Source organism: Helianthus annuus, chromosome 4, assembly GCF_002127325.2.
Source record: "Helianthus annuus cultivar XRQ/B chromosome 4, HanXRQr2.0-SUNRISE, whole genome shotgun sequence".
Lineage (NCBI taxonomy): Eukaryota > Viridiplantae > Streptophyta > Magnoliopsida > Asterales > Asteraceae > Helianthus > Helianthus annuus.
The window spans coordinates 166,918,490-166,945,091 of NC_035436.2; positions in this window are offsets into that span (position 1 = coordinate 166,918,490).

Below are 26,602 nucleotides of genomic sequence, written 5' to 3' on the forward strand. Positions count from 1 at the left end.
CTTGCCATCCTTATCCTAGCCAGATCCCTGATTTCCTCAATAGTATCCAAGTCTTGAGCTAGGTTTGCAGCATTTTCTTCAGGATCACGAGTACTTGTTCTAGCAGTTGGAATCACCATTTCTGTTGGGATCACTGCTTCTGCCCCAAATACTAAAGAGAAGGGTGTTTGACCAGTGGCATTCTTGGGAGTTGTCCTATCAGCCCACAGCACATAAGGCAATTCCTCTGCCCATTTCCCCTTCTTGGATCCTAATTTCTTCTTCAGGTTGTTGATGATGATCTTGTTGGATGATTCTGCTTGACCATTGGCTTGTGGATGGACTGGTGTTGACGTTATCATCTTAATTCCCCAACTGTCACAAAAGTTAGTGGTTCTGCTCCCAATGAATTGGGAACCATTATCACATATAATTTCAGAGGGAATGCCAAATCTGGTTATAATGTTTCTCTTAATAAAGGATATAACTTCCTTTTCTCTGACTTGAGCAAAAGCTTCAGCTTCTATCCACTTGGAGAAGTAGTCGGTCATGGCAAGCATAAATACTTTTCCACCAGGTGCTTTAGGGAGCTTGCCAACTATATCCATCCCCCATCTCATGAATGGCCAAGAGGATGGTATTGGATGCAAAAATTCAGCTGGCTGATGAAGGATATTGCTGTGTCTTTGACAAGGATCACATTTCTTAGCATATTCTACAGCATCCCTTTTCATAGTTGGCCAGTAGTATCCTGTTCTAAGGATCCTTGAGAACAATGCCCTGCCCCCAGTGTGGTTTCCACAATCTCCTTCATGGAAGTCTCTCAATACTTCTTGAATTTCAGGATCCTCGATACATCTTAAATATGGTCCTGCAAGAGATCGTTTATATAGCATATTATTTAAGATTGTGAATTGAGATACCTTAATACTGAAAGCTTTAGGATTTTCTCCCATAGGAATCTCCCCGTGTTGCAAGTATCTCATAATTGGTGAGATCCATGATCCTGAATAAGATTGAGCTTCTTCACTAGGGATCACTGCAGTATCCTCTTATATTTCCATGGCCCCCTGATTTTCAATAGCAGGAGCCAGGATATGGATGATGGGGATACTTATATCTTCTGGAATCTTCAAGGATGATCCTAGGTTGGCCAACGCATCAGCTTCTGTGTTTTCCTCCCTTGGTACCTGTGTTAAGCTGAAAGAGACAAAAGAGAGTGCCAATTCTTTGACTATCTCTAAATATTTGGTTAGTTTTTCGCCTTTAACAGCATAGGATCCATTAAAGTGATTGGTGATCAATAATGAGTCTACATATACTTTAAGGTATCTGACCCCTATATCTTTAGCAATTTGTAAACCAGCAATTAAGGCTTCATATTCAGCCTCATTGTTGGTTGCTTGGAACTCACAGGCTATGGAGTGGGGTATTATGTCCCCCTGTGGCGATTTTAGTAGTATCCCGAGCCCTGTGCCCTTGACATTTGAGGATCCATCAGTGTGTAGTATCCAAGGATCCTTGGTCTCATCCAGCTGCTGGACTTCCAATTCTGCTTCCTTTTGTAGATCACTACTGAAATCAGCCACAAAGTCAGCTAGTGCTTGGGATTTAATGGCTGTTCTAGGCTCATATCTTATATCATGGGCACTAAGCTTTACTGCCCACTTAGCCATTCTTCCGAACATCTCTGGTTTCCTGAGGACATTCTTGATTGGAAAATTAGTTCTAACAACAATAGTGTGGGTTTCAAAATAATGTCTTAACTTAGTTGATGCCATAATTAATGCAAGAATAAGTTTTTCAAGGTGTGAGTACCTGGATTCGGCATCAAGTAAACTCTTACTTACATAGTAGATAGGATGTTGTGTACCTTCGTGATCCTTAACAAGGACTGCACTTACAGCGGTTGAGGATACCGCCAGATACAAGGATAACACATCTCCTTTTCCGGGTTTCATTAATGCTGGTGCTGAGGACATATATTCTTTAAGGGCTTGTAAAGCATTCTCATGCTTTTCAGTCCATTCAATTTTTTTGTTTTTCCTTAGGATATCATAAAATTCTTTACATCTTTCTGAGGATTTTGATATGAACCTGTTTAGAGCTGCTGTCCTGCCTGTTAGCCTTTGCACATCCTTAGCATTGGCAGGGGACTTGATATTCACTAGTGCTTTAATTTGCTCCGGGCTTGCTTCGATGCCCCTCTGAGTTACCATATATCCTAGAAATTTACCTGCTTTAACACCAAAGTGGCATTTTGAAGGATTAAGCTTCATGTTATAATTATCAAGGATATCAAATGCTTCCTCCAAGTCCCTTAGGTGATCCTCAGCCTTCTTTGACTTGACTACCATATCATCTATGTATACTTCCATAGTTTGTCCTATTTGATCTTTGAACATCATATTCACCAGCCTTTGATATGTTGCACCTGCATTTCTCAGTCCAAAAGGCATGGCAATATAACAATATAAACTGGTTGGGGTCATAAAGGCTGTATCCTCTTGGTCAGATGGTTCCATCTGAATTTGTTGGAATCCAGATGATGCATCCATAAAGGTCAACAGTTCATGCCCCGCCGTTGCATCCACCATGGAGTCAATGTGGGGTAGTGGGAAAGGATCCTTGGGACATGCCTTATTCAGATCAGTGAAATCGACACATACCCTCCACTTTCCGTTTTTCTTTTGGACAACAACCACATTGGCTAACCATTTTGGATATTTTACCTCTCTGATCATACCTGCTCGAAGTAGTCTCTCTACTTCTTCTTGGATAATGGCATTCCTTTCTGGTGCAAACTTCCTCCTTTTTTGATGGATTAGTTTGATAGACCTGTCAATGCCAAGTTTATGAGTGATAATATCCTTAGATATACCTGTCATATCTTCATGTTTCCATGCAAAGGTAGATTTTCTTCTTTTGAGGAAGGATATTATGTCTTCTTTCATCTTGCCAAGGATCCCTGATCCGATATAGATTTTTTATTCAGGATCACTAGGATCCAAGAGGATTTCGTCCACATCTTGTTCCCTTGCCTCCAAGACATTCCTTGTAGGAATCTGTAATTGCTATTGTTCCCTTGGCTTCGAGGTTGGCTTCGTGGATGAGGTATAACAATCCTTAGCCTCCTGCTGATCACAGTCGATCTTGATTATCCCCCATGGGCTAGGGAGTTTCACACATTGATGGTAGGTGGATAGGACTGCTTTCATATCATGTATCCAGGGCCTGCCAAGGATAACATTGCAACAAGATAAACAGTCAATAACACAAAATTTTTGATAATTATGTAATCCTTCCACGTAGATTGGGAGTTTGATGTCCCCCAGAGTTTTCTTCGTTTCTCCACTGAATCCCACAAGCACGGAGGATCTTGGTGTGATGTCTGATTCTGGGATACCCATTTTCTTTAGAACATCAAGCTGGATAATGTTTACTGAGCTTCCTCCGTCGATAAGGATCCTGCGGACAAAATGGTTAGAAATAAAGAGAGTAATAACTAAACTATCATGATGAGGATCCTGGATGTTAATGCGATCATCCTCATCAAACGTTATCGTCTTTCCTTCCGAGACACTTGATGTTCGAATAGGTCTTTCTCCATTATCCATTTTTGCTTCCTTTGCATGCCTTTTGGCTGCCGAGAAGGATGTACCACAAATATCTGATCCTCCGGAAATAAAGTTGATCACTTGTGCATTCGCCGGAGGGGCTGGAGCCTTTTCAGGGATCCTTTCAGGATCCTGAGTCCTTTGCTTTTTTCTTCCCAACAATTCTTTTAGATGCCCCTTGCTTAACAGATATCCAATTTCTTTTCTTAATGCTATGCATTCTTCAGTTAGATGCCCGAAATCCTCGTGGTATGCACACCACTTTGACTTGTCTTTAGTCCCGGATGATTTGTCATTCTTTCTGGGCCATCTGGCTTTTTCTCCTAGATTCTGCATTGCAAGGATTAGTTCATGATTGTCAACAGAAAAACAATATTCAGAAATCGGAGGATAATCCTCATCATCCTCTTCTTGGTCAACAGCATGCACGTTCTGGTTGTCATTTCTATGGTAGGATTTGAACTTATTGTTCTTGAAAGAGGATCCTTGTTTTTCCTATTTTGAGGATCCTACTTGCCTCTCCTGGATCCTCTTGTCATCCTCTAGCCGGATGAACCTGAGTGCCCGAGTTCTTACTTCATCTAGGTTCCTGCATGGTGTCATAACAAGATCATCATAGAACAATGAATCCTTAAGCAGTCCCATTTTGAAGGCCTCAACAGCCGTGGCCATATCCAAGTTGGGAATGTCCAAGGATTCTTTACTGAATTTAGTTATATAATCCCTTAATGATTCATTATGACTTTGAGTTACCCTATATAAATCACTAGTTAATCTTTCAAATTTTCTACTACAAGAGAATTGGTTATTGAATAAATTAACTAAATTAGCAAATGAAGTAATAGAGTAAGGGGGAAGACTTGGCAGCCATTTAAGAGCTGATCCAGTAAGGGTGGATCCAAATCCTTTACATAGGCATGCTTCCTTTAACTTTTCTGGGATTGGATTGATCTCCATCCTCTCCCTGTATTGTGTTATGTGCTCCTCAGGATCCGTTGTACCATCATACAGCTTCATAGTAGGGATATGGAACCTTTTGGGTACCTCTGCATCACAAATTGGTGGTGCAAAACGAGATACCTTATGGCTTCCATCTGCAATCTCCGGGATAGGCTTGACTACCCCTGGAACACTTGAGATCATATCCTTCAGCTTCTGTAACTCCCTGGCCATAGCATGATTGATACCTGTATCCTGCACGAATCCATGGTTAGTGGTAAGATAATTATTTAAGGTGTTACCTCCCATCGGGTTCAAGTTAGGAACATTGGGTGTGAATCCATATTGCTGGGATTCTGGGATAATGGATGGACCAGTGGAAGCAATGGTCTGCATTGGAATAAAATCTCCTTGATGGACATCTAGGCTTCCTGTTTGCAAATTCTTCAAGGATCCTGGTATCTGTAGGGATTCTTGAATCTAGGATGATCCTGGGACGAAGGAGGATCCTTGAACCTGGGATGATCCTGGAACAAAGGAGGATCCTTGAACCTGGGTTGTTTCCGGAACGAAGGAGGATCCTTGAACCTGGGATGATCCTGGGACTAAGGAGGATCCTAAGCTCATGAAGGATCCCAAATGCTGGGCGTAGGATCCCGCCGGTTGGAAATATGATCCTGATGCCTGAGTCATTGTTGCTGGGCCGAAATGCACTCCTCTTGATCCACCCATATATTGAATGTCTGGGACCTCTGATGGCTGAGAAGTAATCATTGGAGTATCAAAATTCAAAGATTTGGGCATTAGTGGGGAATGATCCTCTGCCGTTTTCTTTTGCCTTTTGAGATCTCCGATTTCTCTGAGGATCCTGTCATTAGTTTCATCCTGCTGCTGCATACGATCCCTCATCTGCAAAATCAAAGTAAATATATCACTAGTACTGGGAACAGAAGAAGTTAGAGCAGAAGATGATGGTTTAGAGGAGATAGAAGTTGGTCTCTTCTCAGCATTTTTCTGAGATCCAGCTGGTGGTGGAGGCAAAGGTGGAATGCCAGTAGATGAATTGACTGCCGACATCGCTGTGGATGTATTCTTCAATGATGAAGCCATGTAACTCTTTGAAATGATTTCGAACAGAAAGTTTTCTTATGAATGAAGCACCAATTGCCCCACGGTGGGCGCCAAACTGTTTTGGTCAAAAATCACACAAGGATAATGCAACCAAACTCTAAGTAAACGGGGAATGATGCTTGGTTTGTTGAAAAAGTAAAGGATCACTTTAGTAAGAAATATGCAAGTGACACAAGGATTTATACGAGGAAAAAGCCCTTGATCAATGTATGATCTCCGGCATAAAAAACCTCGGGTGATGGCAACTACCGATCACCAAACTTCAATATAAGAAAAATGGTTACAACTTTGGATGATAATGAGCTGAGTACAAGGATCACTATAGTTTCGAGTGTCTAAGCGTGTGAGAATTGTGTTGTGTGTCTTCCGAATGGGGAAGAGTGTTATATATACAAGTGTGAGTGGCCTATTTTAGGTAAACAAACTAATAATCAGCTCATTACCCCTTTAGAAATAAAAGTAAATCTAGCCTAAATTATCGCCCTTAAATCATGCCAAGTTTCCATATCCTTCACAACGTTCATCTTTGATTAAGCATATGCCAAAGTTGTAAAGACGCGTCCCTTGATTGTGATGCTAAGAGCGGACCCTGCTAGACATTCCTGCAAAATGACATTAAGTTCAATGAAAGCAACTGTTAGCATGAGGATCCTATGACGGTCCGTGATCCTGATCCTGGAGCTCTGTTGAGGATCACTATCTGCCAAAGAAACAAGGATCACTGGTTAGGATCACATGTAAGGATCATGTATTATAAAAATCCAGCCCTAACAGTGATCGTGGGTGATAGGCAGATTTTTCGGATAGTTAGTTAGGATATTTTTTGCAAAGATTAAAGGGGTATTGAGCTTATTTTTAGAAACACTTTTGCACCTAGTTTACGAACAACACTACTGCCATTCTTTCTCGAGCAAACACACACTAGAATTCATTGTATCAAGCTCAATACTTCCGAAGTTGTAACTTTCTTTATTCAATATACTTAATAGTGATAGTTTTCACTATCCAAGGTTTTTTATGCCGGAGATCATATATTGATCAAGGGCTTTTTCCTCGTATAAATCCTTGTGTCCCACATTCATTTTTGTTCATACATTTTCCATTTAATTCAAGCATCACACCTCACAAAATAAGATTTGGTTGCATTATCCTAGTCTGATTTTTTACCAAATTAGTTTGGCGCCCACCGCGGGGCAATTGGTGCTTCATTTCAGAGAAATTTTGTTCATTTTGATCATCTCGGTTCATAACCTTCAACCACATGGCTTCTCAAGCGAAGAACACTCAAGCTCCATGCCGGTGGTTAATTCTTCACAGGGCATTCCACTTTTGCCTCCAGCACCTTTTGGATCCCAGAAGAATGCTGAGAATGTTGTGAACAAACAAAGTCCCATTTTCTCAAAACCACCAACTTCTGCTGTTACTTCTGGCCCTACTAACAATTTTCTTTATTCTTTGATTTTGAAGATGAGGGATTACATGCAATAGCTGGACAAAACCAATGACAGGATCCTTCGAGAGATTGATGACATCAAGAAATTGAAGAGATCAGCGGAGGATCACTCTCCATTGGTGCCTAGATCGCTGAATTTCGACACTCCAGCTATGACTGCCCACCAATTTGCAGCTCTAGATGTCCAATACCAGGGTGGATCAATAGGAATGCGTTCTAGATCATCGGCAGTATCTCAGGCTCAAGGATCCTACTTTTAGCCTTCAGGATCCTCTTTTCAGCCTCAAGGATCCTCTTTCCAACATCAAGGATCCTTCAGTAGTTCATGAGGATACATGGGGACGCAGACGGTTCAAGGATCCTACTCTCAGTATCCAGGATCCTCATTTCAGTTTCAGGGATCCTCATCTCAGGGTCAAGGATCCTCATCTCAGGCTCATGGATCCATGGATTATCTTCCAAGACCCCCAACTTCGGTGTATCAAGGATCCAACATCTTCCAGGGTCAAGGATCCTTAAGAAGTGCAGAACCCAGAAGTTCAGAAATTCATTTGGGAGACTTCATACCAATGCAGACATTGCTTCTTTTGGTCCCTCAGTTATACCAGAATCCCGTCAATATGCATTCACATCTGGAATTCCAAACCTGAATCCTCCAGGAGGTAACACTTTGAATAATTCTTTTACTACTAACCATGGCTTTATGCAGGATACAGGTATTAACCAAGCTATGGCCAGAGAATTACAAAAGCTTAAGGATATGATATCCAGCGTTCCAGGAGTGGTTAAGCTCATTCCTGAAATTCCAGATGGGAGTCACAAGATATCTCGTTTTGCACCACCTATTTGTGATGCAGAGATACCAAAGAGGTTTCAAATACCAACCATGAAGCTATATGATGGCTCAACGGATCCTGAAGAACATGTAGCTCAGTACAGAGAAAGGATGGGGATCAATCCCATCCCAGAGAGGTTAAAAGAAGCATGTCTATGCAAGGGTTTCGGATCCACACTAACAGGATCAGCTCTTAAATGACTGCTAAGTCTTCCCCCTTACTCTATTACTTCATTTGCTAATCTAGTTAATCTGTTTAATAGCCAATTCTCATGTAGTAGGAAATTTGAACGTTTAACTAGCGATCTATATAGGGTAACACAAGGTCAAAATGAATCACTTAGAGATTATATCACTAAATTTAGTAAAGAATCCTTAGATATTCCTAATTTGGATATTGCTACAGCTGTAGAAGCCTTCAAAATGGGTTTACTTAGTGATTCATTGTTCTATGACGATCTTGTCATGACCCCTTGCAGGAATCTTGATGAAGTGAGAACCAGGGCCCTTAGATTCATCCGGCTAGAGGATGATAAAAGGATCCAAGAAAGACTGGTAGGATCCTCAAAGCAGGAAAAGCAAGGATCCTACTTCAGGAATAACAAATCTAAGTCACACAACAAGTCTGATAACCAGAACGTGCATGCAGTGGAGCAGGAAGAGAATGATGGGGATTATCCTCCCATTTCTGAGTATTGTTTTTCTGTTGATAACAATGAACTAATCCTTGCAATGCAGAACTTAGGTGAAAAAGCAAGATGGCCCAGAAAAAGTGGTAAGCCAGCTGCAACAAAAGACAAATCCAAATGGTGTGCATATCATGAAGATTTCGGTCATCTCACTGAAGAATGCATTACACTCAGAAAAGAGATTGGTTAATTGTTAAGCAAAGGGCACTTGAAGGAGCTGTTGGGAAGAAAAAAGTCAGGGATCCAGGATCCTGAGAAAGTTCCAGAAAGAGCTCCTACTCCTCCTGCTGATGCACAAATTATCAATTTCATATCCGGTGGATCAGACATATGTGGCACTTCCTTTTCAGCAGCCAAGAGGCATGCCACGGAGACCAAGATAGATAATGGGGATAGACCCATCCAAACTTTTACTGTTACACAGGAAAAAGTTATAACTTTTGATGAGGATGATCGTGTGGATGTTCAGGATCCTCATCATGATGGTCTTGTTATTACTTTGCTTATATCTAATCATTTTGTTCGCAGGATCTTGATAGATGGAGGAAGCTCAGTAAACATCATTCAACTTGATGTCCTCAAGAAAATGAACATCCCTGAATCAAATATTGTCCCAAGATCATCAGTTCTTGTGGGATTCAGTGGAGAAACCAAGAACACATTGGGGGACAATAAACTTCCCATTTACATAGAGGGGCTTCATTCTTATCAGAAATTTTGTGTTATAGATTGCTTATCCTATTGCAATGTTATCCTTGGCAGGCCATGGATACATGACATGAAAGTAGTTCCTTCTACATATCATCAATGTGTAAAGCTTCCCAGTCCGTGGGGTGTGGTAAAAATTGAGAGTGATCAACAAGAAGCCAAGAATTGCTACACTTCATCGATGAAACCAGCCTCAAGACCCAAGGAGCAATAGCAATTAAAGCATCCTCCAAGAGATGTCCTGGAGGCAAGAGAACAAGATGTGAAAGATATCCTGATGGATCCTCGGGATCCTGAATCCAAAGTCTTCATAGGATTCGGGATCCTCAATGAAATTGAACAGGATCTAGTATCCTTCCTAAAGAAGAGAAAAACTACCTTTGCCTGGAAGCACGAAGACATGATAGGTATCTCTAAAGATATAATTACTCATAAGCTTGGCATTGACAGGTCATTCAAACCCATACATCAAAAAAGGAGAAATTTTGCACCTGAGAGGAATGCCATTATCCAGGAGGAGGTAAATAAGCTGCTCCGAGCAGGTATGATTAGAGAAGTTAAGTATCCAAGGTGGTTAGCCAATGTAGTCGTTGTTCAAAAGAAAAACGGAAAGTGGAGGGTATGTGTCGATTTTACTAATTTAAACAAGGCATGTCCCAAGGATCCTTTCCCATTACCCCACATTGACTCCATGGTGGATGCTACCGCGGGTCATCAGTTGTTGACTTTTATGGATGCTTCATCTGGATTTCAACAAATTCAGATGGAACCATCTGATCAAGAGGATACAACCTTTATGACCCCAACGAGAGCTGAGGATCAAAGGCTAGTCAATTTGATGCAGGTGCTACTTATCAAAGGCTAGTCAATTTGATGTTTAAGAAACAAATTGGACACACTATGGAAGTCTATATAGATGACATGGTGGTTAAGTCCAAGAGAGCTGAGGATCACCTTAGAGACTTGGAGGAAGCATTTGATATCCTTGATAAATTCAATAAGAAATTGAATCCTTCAAAGTGTCACTTTGGTGTCAAAGCAGGGAAGTTCCTAGGTTACATGGTAACAAAAAGAAGCATCGAGGCAAGTCTAGAACAAATCAAGGCGATTGTGAATATCAAATCTCCTACCAGTGCCAAGGATGTGCAAAGGTTGACAGGGAGGATCGCAGCCTTGAACAGGTTCATATCAAAGTCATCAGAAAAGTGCAAGGAATTCTATGACATTCTGAGAAAGAACAAGAAATTTGAGTGGACTGAAAAGCATGAGAATGCTCTCAAAGCCCTTAAGGATTACCTATCCTCAGCTCCTGCCTTGATGAAATCAGAAAAAGGGGATATATTATCCTTATATTTGGCAGTCTCTTCTAAAGCAGTAAGTGTAGTCCTTGTTAAGGATCACGAAGGTACACAGTATCCTGTATATTATGTAAGTAAGCGTTTGCTTGATGCTGAATCCAGGTATTCACATTTAGAAAAACTTGTTCTTGCTTTGATTATGGCATCTACAAAATTACATCATTATTTTGAAACCCATGCTATAATTGTTAAGACTAACTTTCAAATTAAGAATGTTCTCAGGAAACCTGAGATGTCAGGAAGGATGGCTAAGTGGGCAGTGAAGCTTAGTGCTTATGATATAAGATATGAACCAAGGACTGCCATTAAATCCCAAGCCTTATCTGACTTCGTGGCAGATTTCAGTAGTGATCTACAAAGGGAAGCTGAATTAGAAGTTCAACAGCTTGAAGAAACCAAGGATCCTTGGATACTCTTCACAGATGGAGCCTCTAATGTTAAAGGAACTGGACTTGGAATACTACTAAAATCGCCACAGGGGGACATAATACCCCACTCAATAGCTTGTGTGTTTCAAACTACTAATAATGAGGCTGAATATGAGGCCTTGATAGCTGGTTTGCAAATTGTCAAGCATATGAGGATCAGGTATCTTGAGGTACACGTGGATTCACTGTTAATTACTAATCAATTTAATGGATCTTATGTTGTTAAAGGTGAAAGACTAATCAATTATCTAGAGATAGTCAAGCAATTGGCACACTCTTTTGCTTCTTTTAGTTTGACACAGGTACCCAGAAAAGAAAATGCAGAAGCTGATGCATTGGCCAACCTTGGATCATCCTTGAAGATTCCAGAGGATATTAAAATTCCCATTATCCATATCTTGGCTCCTGCTATTGAGGATCACGCAGCTATGGAGATAGGAGAGGATTCTGCAATTATACCTAGTGATGATGCACAATCTCATTCAGGATCATGGATCCTTCCAATCATGAGATATATACAACGTGGAGAGATCCCTACGGGAGAAAATCCTAGAGCTTTCAAAGTCAAGGTATCTCAATTTACAATATTAAATAACATGTTATATAAACGATCTCTTGCAGGTCCATATCTAAGGTGCATTGAGGATCCTGAAGTTCAAGAAGTCCTAAAGGATTTTCATGAAGGAGATTGTGGAAAGCACACTAGGGGCAGGGCATTATTCTCAAGGATCCTTAGGACAGGATACTATTGGCCTAATATGAAGAAGGATGTTGTAGATTATGCTAAGAAATGTGACGCTTGCCAGAGACATAGCAATATTCTTCATCAACCAGCAGAGCTCCTGCATCCTATATCCTCTTCTTGGCCATTCATGAGATGGGGAATGGATATAGTTGGCAAACTTCCCAAAGCACCAGGAGGAAAAGTATTCATGCTTGCCATGACTGATTATTTTTCCAAGTGGATAGAAGCTGAAGCCTTTGCTCAAGTCAGAGAAAAAGAAGTGATATCCTTTATTAAAAGAAACATTATTACCAGATTTGGTATTCCTTCTGAAATTGTTTGTGATAATGGATCCCAATTTATTGGGAGTAGAACTACTAACTTTTGTGACAGCTGGGGGATTAAGATGATAACATCAACACCAGTCCACCCACAAGCTAATGGTCAAGCAGAATCATCCAACAAGATCATTATCAACAACTTAAAGAAGAAGCTTGGATCCAAGAAAGGAAAATGGGCAGAAGAGCTACCTTATGTGCTATGGGCTGATAGGACAACTCCCAAGAATGCTACTGGTCAAACTCCATTTTCTTTAGTGTTTGGAGCAGGATCAGTGATCCCGACAGAGATGGTGGTTCCTACTTGCAAGAACAAGCATCCGTGATCCTGAAGGAAATGCTGAAAACTTGGTTCAAGACTTGGATACCACAGAAGAACTCAGGGATTTGGCAAGGATAAGAATAGATAGTTATCAACAAAGGATGGCAGGAGCTTATAACAAAAATGTTAGGATCAGAAAATTTCAAGTTGGTGATATGGTGTTGAGAAAAGCATTCCAGAACACAACAAATCCTGCTGATGGCAAGTTAGCACCAAAGTGGGAAGGCCCCTATCTTATTGAAGCTGAGGGAGGAAAGGGGGCATATCGATTATTAACAATGGAAGGTGATTTGCTCCCAAGAGCTTGGATGTTGTCCATTTGAAGCGATATTTCATGTAAGAAGGATTTAGGACCCTTGGTTGTCTTCATGTCCGTTATCCATCAAGGATCCTTAGAGGATATATGATCCTCAGTCTGGTAATGATCTGAACTTAATTTATCTAATTCTTTAATTAACTTTGTTACAAGGGGAAGGATCCTGGATCCTTTATCCTTTTTCACTTAGTTCTAAGTTTTGCAAAAGATTGGTATATCCTTGACAAAGGATCAAGTATCCACGGAAGTCTCCTAAGTTTTAGGGGCTTGTCCCCAGTATTTGGGCTTGTCCTCAGTTTTTTGGTTTATCCCCAGTCTTTGGGCCTGTCCCTAGTTTCGCTAGTAGCACATGATGATCCTGGTACAGTTCAAGGCAATGGGACCAGTACCCGTGTCACACCCCGAATTTCCATGTATCACCGGTGGGCCCGGTGGGGAGTATCGTGACGTAATTGATGTTATCATAGTCAACCAACACAATATATAAATGCACAGCGGAAGCAAAAGATGAATATATTACATTCCGAATATTAAGTAATGTCAAAGTATTACAACGGAAAGTAAAGGATCCACAGGCGGATCAAATAAAAGAAAACTGTTCAACAGACTTTAGGCATCTAGAACTTGTAAGATTCCTTATTAACGCCCTGAGCTTCCAGCCAATTACGTTCAGTACCTGTCACTTAACTCTTTTTGGAAAATACGTCAGTTTACACTGGTAAATACAATTAACCGACTCTTTTGAAAAGGTTTAATAAAATTGATTTGAATGCACAAGGCACAACATATCTTTTATAACTTGGGACAATTATCTTTATAATCTTGTATACAGATTTACATGTTCGTTGTACGTTCAGGGCCCAATGTAGAAATCGAGTCAAGATTAACAGACACGCCACAAGTATAGGCCCACAAGAGAGTGAGATACCGTTTCCCTTATGCACTGTCAGGGGTATGCCTACACCTCGTGCATAAGGCGTGGCCATTTTATAATACAATGATGTCAGGGATATCCGGGACATGGTCATTAACCCCTAAAGGCTTTTATTTCAAACAATACAGATTAAAGCGGGTTACCTCAATAATTTAATCACAATCCGACTAAACATTCAATACTCGACCAAGCGGTATTATTATAATACCGTATCCCAAGCCCGTATATGGAAAATAAGTTAAAAGTATTTACCTGAGCTAGCAAAAGCAATTTATACTCAGCCGTATATTCTAATCAGCAAGCGCAAGTACTTCTACTGGGGCTCTCAATCTGGAATGAAGGTTTTATTAACCCTTTAGATTCCTAACGGGTCTTTAATTTAGCCTTAGCTTAGACCGGTCTGTTTCAAAGGATAAATACGGTTTAATCGTGTGAAAGGCGAAAACCGGGAATGGAATGTGGTTTGGACCCAACAAGTTTGAAGACTTGTTTTATATGGGTATAAGAGCATTCACATTCTATCCATCAAAATATGTGAGGGGGGGTTTTTATATTATAAAGGGTATAAAAAGTGGTTGTGAGTGGAGGAGAGAGAAAATGTTACTGTTCATCTGTATATTTGAGGGGACACTGTTCACCCACTATAATTTTTTAATATATATTGAAAGTGGTTGTGAGTGAAGGAGAGAGAAAAATGTAATGATAATATTATTTAATTGAAAAGGAGAGAGAAAAAGTATTTGTTTTTAGTGAAAATATATTGATATAGGAGTTGTTTTTAGTGGAATGTATGTATAATTTGATGGATTGGATGTGAATGCTCTAATAACCACACTCTGGATTTTGAAGTAAAAATGATAAGGTTTGACCCGTTTCGGCTAGTTTATGTAAGCTAGTTACATAAACCGAACCGTGCGCGCAAAAGGCGTAACGGGTAACCGTAAGAGTCCTACACAAGTTTCCTAAGTTAATATACTCTAAAGAGGTTGTGGTATCAGTAGGATACCTTCCATAATACCCGTAATGAGTTTAAATCCAAAATATGCCCCGAAGGGGTATTTCGGTCTTTTTAAAGATTATAAAAGAGATTTCCGAGTTCTACAGGAAATCTGAGTTTTCCAAACAGTTTATAAAGTCCGAAATACTTTATTTATTATTTAAAATCAGTAGCAACTAGAATCGGGTCAAAATACCATGTAGAACTCAAGTTATGTCCAAAAAGGGTATATTCGGTAATTACCGAATCGATGCCATAACCTCAGGTTATGAGCAGGTTAAAAATAATTAAAAATCTTTAAAAATCTCAAAATATTATTTTACATTAGTGTGTAAAAGGTTTGGCATGAAATTTTAGGAACATGCATAGAAATCAGTAACTAAGGTTATTGTCCTGTCACATGTCCAAAATTCTCGTTTTAAAGTAAAAAGGGCGTTATGTTCAACTTTTAAGCATTTAACGGAAATATGCAAAAGACTCGGACAAACAATGAACCGGTCACAGAGGGTTATATCATCATGTAATCTGGTCCTAAGAGAGTCCTAAGGAATATCTAAATCATACCATAATGGGTCAGAACTGAAGTCAAAGCAAAAGTCAAAGTTTTGCGACTTTCGGTTCCGAACCGGGTCAAAACAGGAAATTGTCGGATCAACAAGCTTAGATCAGTTCTTAAACTCATTACCAAGTTATATGAGTGACAAAATAGGTTGTACGCCTTCTACATTGCTACTTATGCATTAAATCGAAAATTAAGCTTCTGTTGACTTTTTATAAACAACTTTGACCCGACATTTGATCTAGTTAGAATGGGAATCAGAGGGTGCCCTTTTAAGGGTTTAAAGCCCACATGATTACCAACTTATAACTACCTTTGATTCGATCAATCACTGGACCAATAGTGATTAACCATTAAGTCAACCGTTAATTACGACGGTTTGACTTCTAAGCTAAAACTAAGCGAAAGCTCAATAAGGAAAGGTCAAGCATACTTACAAAGGTCCTATGCACGACTAGGGAAGCTTAGAAGGAGGTCTTGAGCTCCAGAAATGATCAGATGATGAAGGAATGAATGAATGATCAAAGTGTGCAACAATGGGCTTTATATAGTGCCTTAATCACCTTAGATCATTGAAAAATCATGCTAGCAATGGCCATGGATGATTAACAAGTGTCCCTAAATGTCTAGGGGTTGTTTAGGCAGCTCTTGGGAGTGTTTAAAGGCAACATAAGTCGGTTACATGGGCTGAACAGGCAAAAGAAACAAGTTTCTGCATCTGGGCAAGCCAGGCGGCCCGCGTAAGACTCTCACCAGGCTTACGCGCCCCGCGTGGGTCTTCTGATCTGATTTCCAAATCTTTCATTAATTACAGGTTGGCTCTTGGTTCTTCGGAAGGTCAACTTAACTTATCTCTTGCACTTTAACCCCTTCCAAATTACCTACAAGGGCCCCTAGACTTTTACCTATCATGTTAAGTCCTTGTTTACCTTGTTATTACCCGAAAAAGTCTTAACTTTTGACGTTGACGCCTTTAACCCCTAGAATATGAATATTGTCATAACTTTCTCATTCTTTATTGAAACTTTGTGAAATTTTAATCACTTATTCTAGTGAGCATAATTTATCTTTACAAAGCTTCGGGTTTGCTAAAAGGTCACTCAGAGGTACGACTTAAACATGTTGACACATTTAACCCCTGTAGTTTGTAATTTCTCACTTTCTTTCACAATGAGCTTCGTATGATCCATGAATCATTCGTTTAAGGGTATAAACATCATGTAGGGATATTGTAGGGCATATTTATCCATTGTTGACATTTTGAACCCTTGAATTCACATACTTTCTATGTTTGTCAACTTTAGTCCCTCTATAGTATTCATTAACACATCCAAGCTTATGACACGTGTCAATACATTATAGGACGCAAATTTCCGAGGTGTTACATCCTCACCCCCTTAAAATAAATCTCGCCCTCGGGATTTGTTAATGTAAAGGAAGTATTTTCTGTCTTATGTTGGGCTTAATCTTCCCCAGTACCTTTGAGCCTTTAAGGTACTCCAATTGACCTTTATAATAGGTACATGTATCTTTTTTTTTGGGGGGGGTGGTGGCTTCTAATCCTGTCGATCCTTAATCGACACAGGATGCTTATCACATCATAAATCTGCATATCTTTGTGTGATAGTGTTTCCTGACTTATTGGTGAAATACATCCTTCAGTCACTAGTGTGCAGTATATTGCGAGCTCCGTCAAGCTTCTTAAATAGGTTTTAGCTTGTAAGCTACTTGATCTTGATACATTCGATTTCCTTCAAATGATTCTATATATTTTCAGGGCTCAACTAGCCTGAAAATTTAACAATTTGGCACACCCTTCCTGGGTGATATCTCTTGTTGGACCTTATTCCTTATCAAGAATCTAGGAGGTTCGCTATATTCCTTAATCCTTGATTTTCTGCCGAATATTGGCTTCTTACAGATGATTAAGGATTTGTATGATCTTATTTGTTATTTCCAACGCAACTTTTAGATCCTGAATATTGGGCTTACCAATCTATTGTCCCAACAATAGATGTTTAACATTCTACCTATACAAGGTCTCCAAAGGAGCAGCCTTGATGCTTATATATCATTCATTATAGAAAGCTTATCTTAAGGTAAGATGGTTATTCTAACCACTGCTTAATTAATTTCAGGGAATAGCTAATCCTTGTCATTAGTCGAACAAATCGACGATCCTGGGCAGTTGATGGACTTTCCTGATCGATGCCTATTTAGGGTTGCGGTAATAATGCATAAGCAGAATGAACCGTCTTACTTAATTAATTATACCGAACTCTCGGAATATTGAGTTAGGCTATATGAATCCTCTATTTCAAAACTTACTTAATCGGGGTTTTCGACCCTTTCCAATAATGGTACTAGCTGTCTTGGAGAATTCATATTAATGATGCAGCCCTAAATGGGATATAAATCTTAACTCTACTCGCCACTCGGGAAGTAAACAGGGTAGTCTTAGGAGAAGATAATCAAGATACAAGGAGATTACAGAGATTTTTCGAATCTCAGGCTCCAGTTCATCCATCCTTTCTTGTGTCAAATGAGTGACTCATGTACGAGTCCACAAATTTAATCAAAGACACTTACTTAAAAAGAAAATTTTCCCTTTTATAGATATCCTCTTTGAATACTACTGGTTGACTTTGGTACCATATGATTATTTGAATATCCTTGCGGTTCCATGCATTAAACCCCCATACTGATCAGGCATGGAAGCAATCTATGGAACATATTAGGATACACAAATCCTCATATGGCGCTTTCGTCTTACCACTTGGTATTCGAAATCAATGGAGATCAAAGGGATATGAATTTTATAGGATGTTGTACTTTATTTGGAGAGAGAGTACATTAGGACTTTATGATTGAAGATTTCTGACAGGAATAGAAGGAATAGTTCTTGTGAATTTTCTACCCGTAGGTTTTACCTTACGCTTAATATATAGGGTTTTTATGAAATGTTTTTAAAAGCTTGCTATACCTTATCGTTTATGAAGGATTTATTGGTATCCGAACCAAAATAAAAACTCTTAGTATTTAAATTTCTAATAAAAATTTAGGGAATGTACCTGAGGCCATTATTTATGAACTAGCTCAGGTATTTAGGCACTTTCATTCTTAGGCTTTCCTTCTTTAGCCGCATTTCCTTTGACATATTTAGGGCACGTGGTCTTGATGTGGCCTTTCTCATTACAGTCGAAGCAGACTGCATTCTCCATGTCCTTGCAGTCCAACGTTTTATGTTCCCCTGACTTGCAGATCCCACAAACCCTTGGTTGTGATTAGGATTTTGGTTCAAACCTGCACTTTCCATAATGGTGTTTCTTGCAGGTCTTGCATACTGGTTTCTGGTTGGACTTTTGTTTGTTCTTCTTCATAGAGCTCTGGGAGTTATTTTCCTCCCTTTTCCTTTTTAGCTCATCTTTTGCAATTGAGGCACGAACAAGATCCTCCTTATGAGTAAGGAAATGTGGTCCTAGATAAAATTTGGAGCGAGTAGCCTGGGGTTCCTTGAACGTTTTCATAGCCTTTTTCACAGCCTTCCCAACAGCTGCGTCTATCATAGTTTGAAGAACACCTTCGGAAATTCTAAGGCTCACAATCGTAGCATCATTGGCATGTGTCGCATCATTCATAACACGATCAATGGCTGTCTTATCTGAGTTTGCCATACTCGATATTGGTTCCTAACACCAATAAAACAATTTCTTAGCTGCAATCCAACAACTGCTATTCTTCATCATGATGGCCTAAGCATATACTAACCATGGTATCTATAGACCATACATGCCAATATAGTACTAACATTCTTAATGAATGTTATTTAAAATATATATTCATTATGTTTAGCCTAGGTCACGAAAGACCATCAATGGCATTTAAGGTTTGGACCTAATCCATCATCTTTTTGACAGGGGATTAAAACGTCACATCTGTCTTTAATATATTGATGAATTTTGGTTATCATGAAAGCTTATCATCAGGGTATCAGAAAAGAGTAATTCCTAATAGATACAAATATCAATCTAAGATTTGTTGGAGCGTTTTCTTAAGTATCATCGGCAAATTTCCATCTCGCATGAAATGACCGAAGTCCTAAACAGGCGGAGACAACAGTTCTCAACAATTATTATTCATTATAGAATTATATGTGCCAGTAGTAACTAATTTCTGCATAAACTGCTTGATAAGGAAAGGTACCTGCTATATATTTATTATACTGCACCATCTCCTGGGCGTTCCTCCTGAAGACTTATGCGTTTGTTCTCTTGGCTTCTTCGGGCTTCTTCTGATTTCTAGGGCAGTTAGTCTTGATATGCCTCTTTTCGTTGCAACCGTAGCAGGTTGCATCCTTCAACTTCTTGCATTCCAAGGTTTTATGTTCTTTAGACTTGCAAATCCCACAAGGTAGAGGCTGAAACTCAAATCTGCATTTCCCCAGGTGGTATTTCCTACAGGTTTCGCACCTGGTCTTCTCACCCGACTGCTGGCTGTCTTTCTTAAGCCCGGAACTCTTCTTATCCTCAGAGTTCCTCTTTGTCTTCTTATCGGAGCGATGAGAATCCTCATCCTCCCTTTTACGCTTTCCATCTTCAGAGGCTTTGGCTGCCTTGTTTCTGACTATATCAAGTGTAAGAGATAGCGACAGGTCAGCCGCTGACCTGAACGTAGCAGGTCTTGATGCTTTCACACTTGCTTTTATTTCTGGGGCTAGACCCCCAATAAAGCGAGATATACGCTTTGGTTCCGGCGTGATTAAGTAAGGAACCAATCGAGACATAGTATTGAAACTTGTAAGGTATGCTTGACAATCTAAGTTCTCCATGACTAATGTCAAGAATTCAGTCTCAATTTTCTCAACTTCGTGTTGAGGACAGTAATTCTCTTTGATAAGAGCAACGAACTGATCCCAAGTCATGTCGTACAAAGGGATCTTTCCTGTAGCTTGGATCAGTGACCTCCACCAAGCTAGGGCTTCTCCTTTAAAAGATTGTGAAACAAACTTCACAATGTCTTGCTCTGCACATCCACTGATGTTAACAACGGTGTCCATCTCATCGAGCCACGTCATGCAATCGATGGCTCCTTTTTCTCCTGTAAAGTCTCTGGGCTTGCAGGAGACAAAATATTTATATGAGCAGGTCTTAACTGGTGCCTCTTGATAAAGCACCACCTGTCTAGACGGGACACTCTTTTGATTTGACGAGTTACGATTATCGTCTTCTTTCGACTCGTGTGATTTAGAAAGGGGCTTACTATGAGCCACAGATAGAGTCTTAGAGTGTGTATCACTTGATTCATCATACTGTCTGTCGAGAGCTTGTGTAACGGCATTGTCTATTAATGCCCGCAGTTCCGCACCAGTTATATTAACTTTGGGAGCATCATTATCCTCCCTCGGATGGCTGTTGACCTCATCCGATCCAGCCATGTAGCTTGATTGCTACATACATAATGACAATCATTTACTCAGAGGTTATTTTGGAATCATCATTTTTGACGATTCATCAACCATGGTAATATGAACCATATTGGTTAATTTGTTAGTTATATTTTCATTGTAATTTATCCTAGTTATAAAACATTAAGGATGTTAAAGTGGCGCAAAAAGGCCTAGTCACAAGGACTGTTTTAATTTATAAGCCATGATTTCAGAGAATCTAGGCATTAAGGTTTGAACATATTTCATTACCTTTTGTTGACAGAGAGTCAAAGACATCAACTGTAACTTGTCCCTTAGGACGATATGTATGGCCCGTAGGCATTTCATCACTTATGGATGTTTATAATATGACCATCTTTATTTGATGATATCAGTCAGGATCGTATTGATCATACAAACTATTATGCTTGGACGTAGTCCAACATCTTTAGACGGGGGTCGAAGACCACCACGGTCGTTGTCTTATCGGACAACAAGTTTGGCCCATAGGCACTTCATCACTAATGATGTTTATAATATGATCATCTTCATTTGATGATCTAAGCCATGATTCTAAATTACTAGGCTAGATAAGGGTTTCGAATTTCCCAATGTAAAGATGACAAGTATAATTTTTTTATCATATTACTGTTGTCAGGAGCGTTAACATGTTTTCGGATGTTAACAAGAATCTGAATCTCTTTTAAACAGGTTTTTCCATCATAGCTAGGTCTTTAATGACATTCAAGCTAGGTTTTACCCCTTTAAGATTCTTTCAATATTTATACTGGTAGATCTATTATGAAAAGGGATAATAATTTGATTTATTTGATATATTATATTCATACAAAATGATAAAAGGAGTATATAATTGCCCTAATGGGACTTGAAAGGGATGATGTTGTCCATGAAGGGACTAAAAGATAAACATATCTTCACAAGGATTTATTAAAGATACGATCTTCGGCAAAAAGGGGTTTTCACCTTATCTCTGAATGTTTTCTCCCTGGATGCGCGTTTTATCCTAGTCGTGGTACGAAGTTCAGCATTTCCAGGCTCCGGATGAGGAGAAATCCTAATACAGCTTCTTCGCTTGGTGACGTATCCAATATATAAAAATAATTGGAAGCAATAAATTCCAGATTAGAATCGAGAGTATTCCTATGTTAAGTCTAGACTCAGAAGTTTTTAAGGAATGTGCTACTGTGTCATTGAGATTAAACACAAAAGGCTAGTGTTTAATTCACTCAATGTTGGCTCTGATACCAACCTGTCACACCCCGAATTTCCATGTATCACCGGTGGGCCCGGTGGGGAGTATCGTGACGTAATTGATGTTATCATAGTCAACCAACACAATATATAAATGCACAGCGGAAGCAAAAGATGAATATATTACATTCCGAATATTAAGTAATGTCAAAGTATTACAACGGAAAGTAAAGGATCCACAGGCGGATCAAATAAAAGGAAACTGTTCAACAGACTTTAGACATCTAGAACTTGCAAGATTCCTTATTAACGCCCCGAGCTTCCAGCCAATTACGTTCAGTACCTGTCACTTAACCCTTTTTGGAAAATACGTCAGTTTACACTGGTAAATACAATTAATCGACTCTTTTGAAAAGGTTTAATAAAATTGATTTGAATGCACAAGGCACAACATATCTTTTATAACTTGGGACAATTATCTTTATAATCTAGTATATAGATTTACATATTCGTTGTACGTTCAGGGCCCGATGTAGAAATCGAGTCAAGATTAACAGACACGCCACAAGTAAAGGCCCACAAGAGAGTGAGATGTTGTTTCCCTTATGCACTGTCAGGGGTATGCCTACACCTCGTGCATAAGGAGTGGCCATTTTATAATACAATGATGTCAGGGATATCCGGGACATAGTCATTAACCCCTAAAGGCTTTTATTTCAAACAATACAGATTAAAGCGTGTTACCTCAATAATTTAATCACAATCCGACTAAACATTCAATACCCGACCAAGCGGTATTATTATAATACCGTATCCCAAGTTCGTATATGGAAAATAAGTTAAAAGTATTTACCTGAGCTAGCAAAAGCAATTTATACTCAGCCGTATATTCTAATCAGCAAGCGCAAGTACTTCTACTGGGGCTCTCAATCTGGAACGAAGGTTTTATTAACCCTTTAGATTCCTAACGGGTCTTTAATTTAGCCTTAGCTTAGACCGGTCAGTTTCAAAGGATAAATACGGTTTAATCGCGTGAAAGGCGAAAACCAGGAATGGAATGTGGTTTGGACCCAACAAGTTTGAAGACTTGTTTTATATGGGTATAATAACCACACTCTGGATTTTGAAGTAAAAATGATAAGGTTTGACCTGTTTCGGCTAGTTTATGTAAGCTAGTTACATAAACCGAACCGTGCGCGCAAAAGGCGTAACGGGTAACCGTAAGAGTCCTACACAAGTTTCCTAAGTTAATATACTCTAAAGAGGTTGTGGTATCAGTAGGATACCTTCCATAATGCCCGTAATGAGTTTAAATCCAAAATATGCCCCGAAGGGGTATTTCGGTCTTTTTAAAGATTATAAATGAGATTTCCGAGTTCTACAGGAAATCTGAGTTTTCCAAACAGTTTATAAAGTCCGAAATACTTTATTTATTATTTAAAATCAGTAGCAACTGGAATCGGGTCAAAATACCATGTAGAACTCAAGTTATGTCCAAAAAGGGTATATTCGGTAATTACCGAATCGATGCCATAACTGCAGGTTATGAGTAGGTTAAAAATAATTAAAAATCTTTACAAATCTCAAAATATTATTTTACATCAGTGTGTAAAAGTTTTGGTGTCGAAATTTGGGTTTAGATAGGCTTTACGCTAAATGCGCCGTTTAATTACTAAAGTTTCCGTAATTGCGCTAATTAGCATAACTCCTATTCTAGAACCCGGATTGATGTGAAATTTTAGGGACATGCTTAGAAATCAGTAACTAAGGTTATTGTCCTGTCACATGTCCAAAATTCTCGTGTTAAAGTAAAAAGGGCGTTATGGTCAACTTTTAAGCATTTAACGGAAATGTGCAAAAGACTCGGACAAACAATGAACCGGTCACAAAGGGTTATATCATCATGTAACCTGGTCCTAAGAGAGTCCTAAGGCATATCTAAATCATACCGTAACGGGTCAGAACTGAACTCAAAGCAAAAGTCAAAGTTTTGCGACTTTCGGTTCCGAACCGGGTCAAAACAGGAAATTGTCGGATCAACAAGCTTAGATCAGTTCTTAAGCTCATTACCAAGTTATATGAGTGACAAAATAGGTTGTACGCCTTCTACATTGCTACTTATGCATTAAATCGAAAATTAAGCTTCTGTTGACTTTTTATAAACAACTTTGACCCGACATTTGATCTAGTTAGAATGGGAATCAGAGGGTGCCCTTTTAAGGGTTTAAAGCCCACATGATTACCAACTTATAACTACCTTTGATTCGATCAATCACTGGACCAATAGTGATTAACCATTAAGTCAACCGTTAATTACGACGGTTTGACTTCTAATCTAAAACTAAGCGAAAGCTCGATAAGGAAAGGTCAAGCATACTTACAAAGGTCCTATGCACGACTAGGGAAGCTTAGAAGGAGGTCTTGAGCTCCAGAAATGATCAGATGATGAAGGAATGAATGAATGATCAAAGTGCGCAACAATGGGCTTTATATAGTGCCTTAATCAACTTAGATCATTGACAAATCATGCTAGCAATGGCCATGGATGATTAACAAGTGTCCCTAAATGTCTAGGGGTTGTTTAGGCAGCTCTTGGGAGTGTTTAAAGGCAACATAAGTCGGTTACATGGGCTGAACAGGCAAAAGAAACAAGTTTCTGCATCTGGGCAAGCCAGGCGGCCCGCGTAAGACTCTCACCAGGCTTACGCGCCCCGCGTGGGTCTTCTGATCTGATTTCCAAATCTTTCATTAATTGCAGGTTGGCTCTTGGTTCTTCGGAAGGTTAACTTAACTTATCTCTTGCACTTTGACCCCTTCCAAATTACCTACAAGGGCCCCTAGACTTTTACCTATCATGTTAAGTCCTTGTTTACCTTGTTATTACCCGAAAAAGTCTTAACTTTTGACGTTGACGCCTTTAACCCCTAGAATACGAATATTATCATAACTTCCTCATTCTTTATCGAAACTTTGTGAAATTTTAATCACTTATTCTAGTGAGCATAATTTACCTTTACAAAGCTTCGGGTTTGCTAAAAGGTCACTCAGAGGTACAACTAAACATGTTGACACATTTAACCCCTGTAGTTTGTAATTTCTCACTTTCTTTCACAATGAGCTTCGTATGATCCATGAATCATTCGTTTAAGGCTATAAAAATCATGTAGGGATATTGTAGGGCATATTTATCCATAGTTGACATTTTGAACCCTTGAATTCACATACTTTCTATGTTTGTCAACTTTAGCCCCTCTATAGTATTCCTTAACACGTCCAAGCTTATGACACGTGTCAATACATTATAGGACGCAAATTTTCGAGGTGTTACAACCCGCTTGAGGGGCTGACAATTTCATTGTATTGGCTGTATTCAGGATCCTACGTATAATGGTAGACGTACCATACATCCATTCCTAAGGTTTCTAACGTTTTCACGTTAGCTAAGGTTTTGGCATTTTCATGTCACTATGTTTGGATAGTCGCCAGTGAGGGCCATACTCCAGTTTACACAAGATCCTTTGGGCTTGTCCCCAGTTTTTTGGGCTTGCCCCAGTTTTTTTTGTGCTTGTCCCCAGTTTTTTTTGGGCTTGTCCCCTGTATATTGGGCTTGACCCCAGAATTGTTGGGCTTGTCCCCAGTTACTAACTCTTCTTTTATATTGGCTTAGTCCCAATTTATGTTCTGTTTTCAGGTTTCCAAAGCTAAACAGTTAAGGATCCTGGATCCTAACCTTTCACTAGGTTTTATCTTTTCGGTTATCTTGATTGTAAGTATTAAGGATTTAGGATCCTAACTTGGATTCTCAGGTATGGTCCTTATTTACCTTCACTTTATTCTTAATTTATTTAAGTTATCCTTATTCTTTGACAACAGGATATATGATCCAAAAAATTATGCCACTTTTTGAACATTTTGATTATACGATATTTGATCCTTGATCATATCCTAAACTTTTTGACATAATCTAATATACTTTTGTTCTTCACTCTTAAATTCAAAGAAATTGTAACATGACAGTTGAAAGGTAAATGTACACATTATTAACAACACAAGATGAGCCAAAAGATTAAACTTTTATTTATTTAGCAAAAGATTAACCCTTTAAAGGTTGTCAAAATTACCTACCCCAAGCATCTACCAGCAATACGTGGCCCATCCGCTGGGGTAGGTAAAGGGTGTCCATGATGATAAGTTCTAAGTTATGCAGGAATAGAAAGACGGCAGGATAACAATGGCTTCATCCCCCAAACAGAATTGTTCGAAGGATCAGTGATCCTTAAACCTAAGACTATTCAATTTAAATAATACGTCCCATACAGTATCTCAAACAGCAAATAAATTATTACAGACAAAATCCAGGCAAATATTCTGTACCGATAACTCAGATTTAAATAAACAGCAATTGTTTATCTACTTCTAGAGACCCTTAATATGACTACTACAGACAACTATTTGTTGGGCTCTAGAGCTTTATTCTAGCCTCGCTTTCCTAGCAGATAAGCATCTTAAGCACGTGTCACATACGTTAAAATAAAGTCAATACATAAAATGTAAAGGTGAGCATACAAGTTTGATAATAGCATAATAGAGTTCGAAATAGTTTACGCATAACCAGCACGTACACAGAGGAAAACGAAG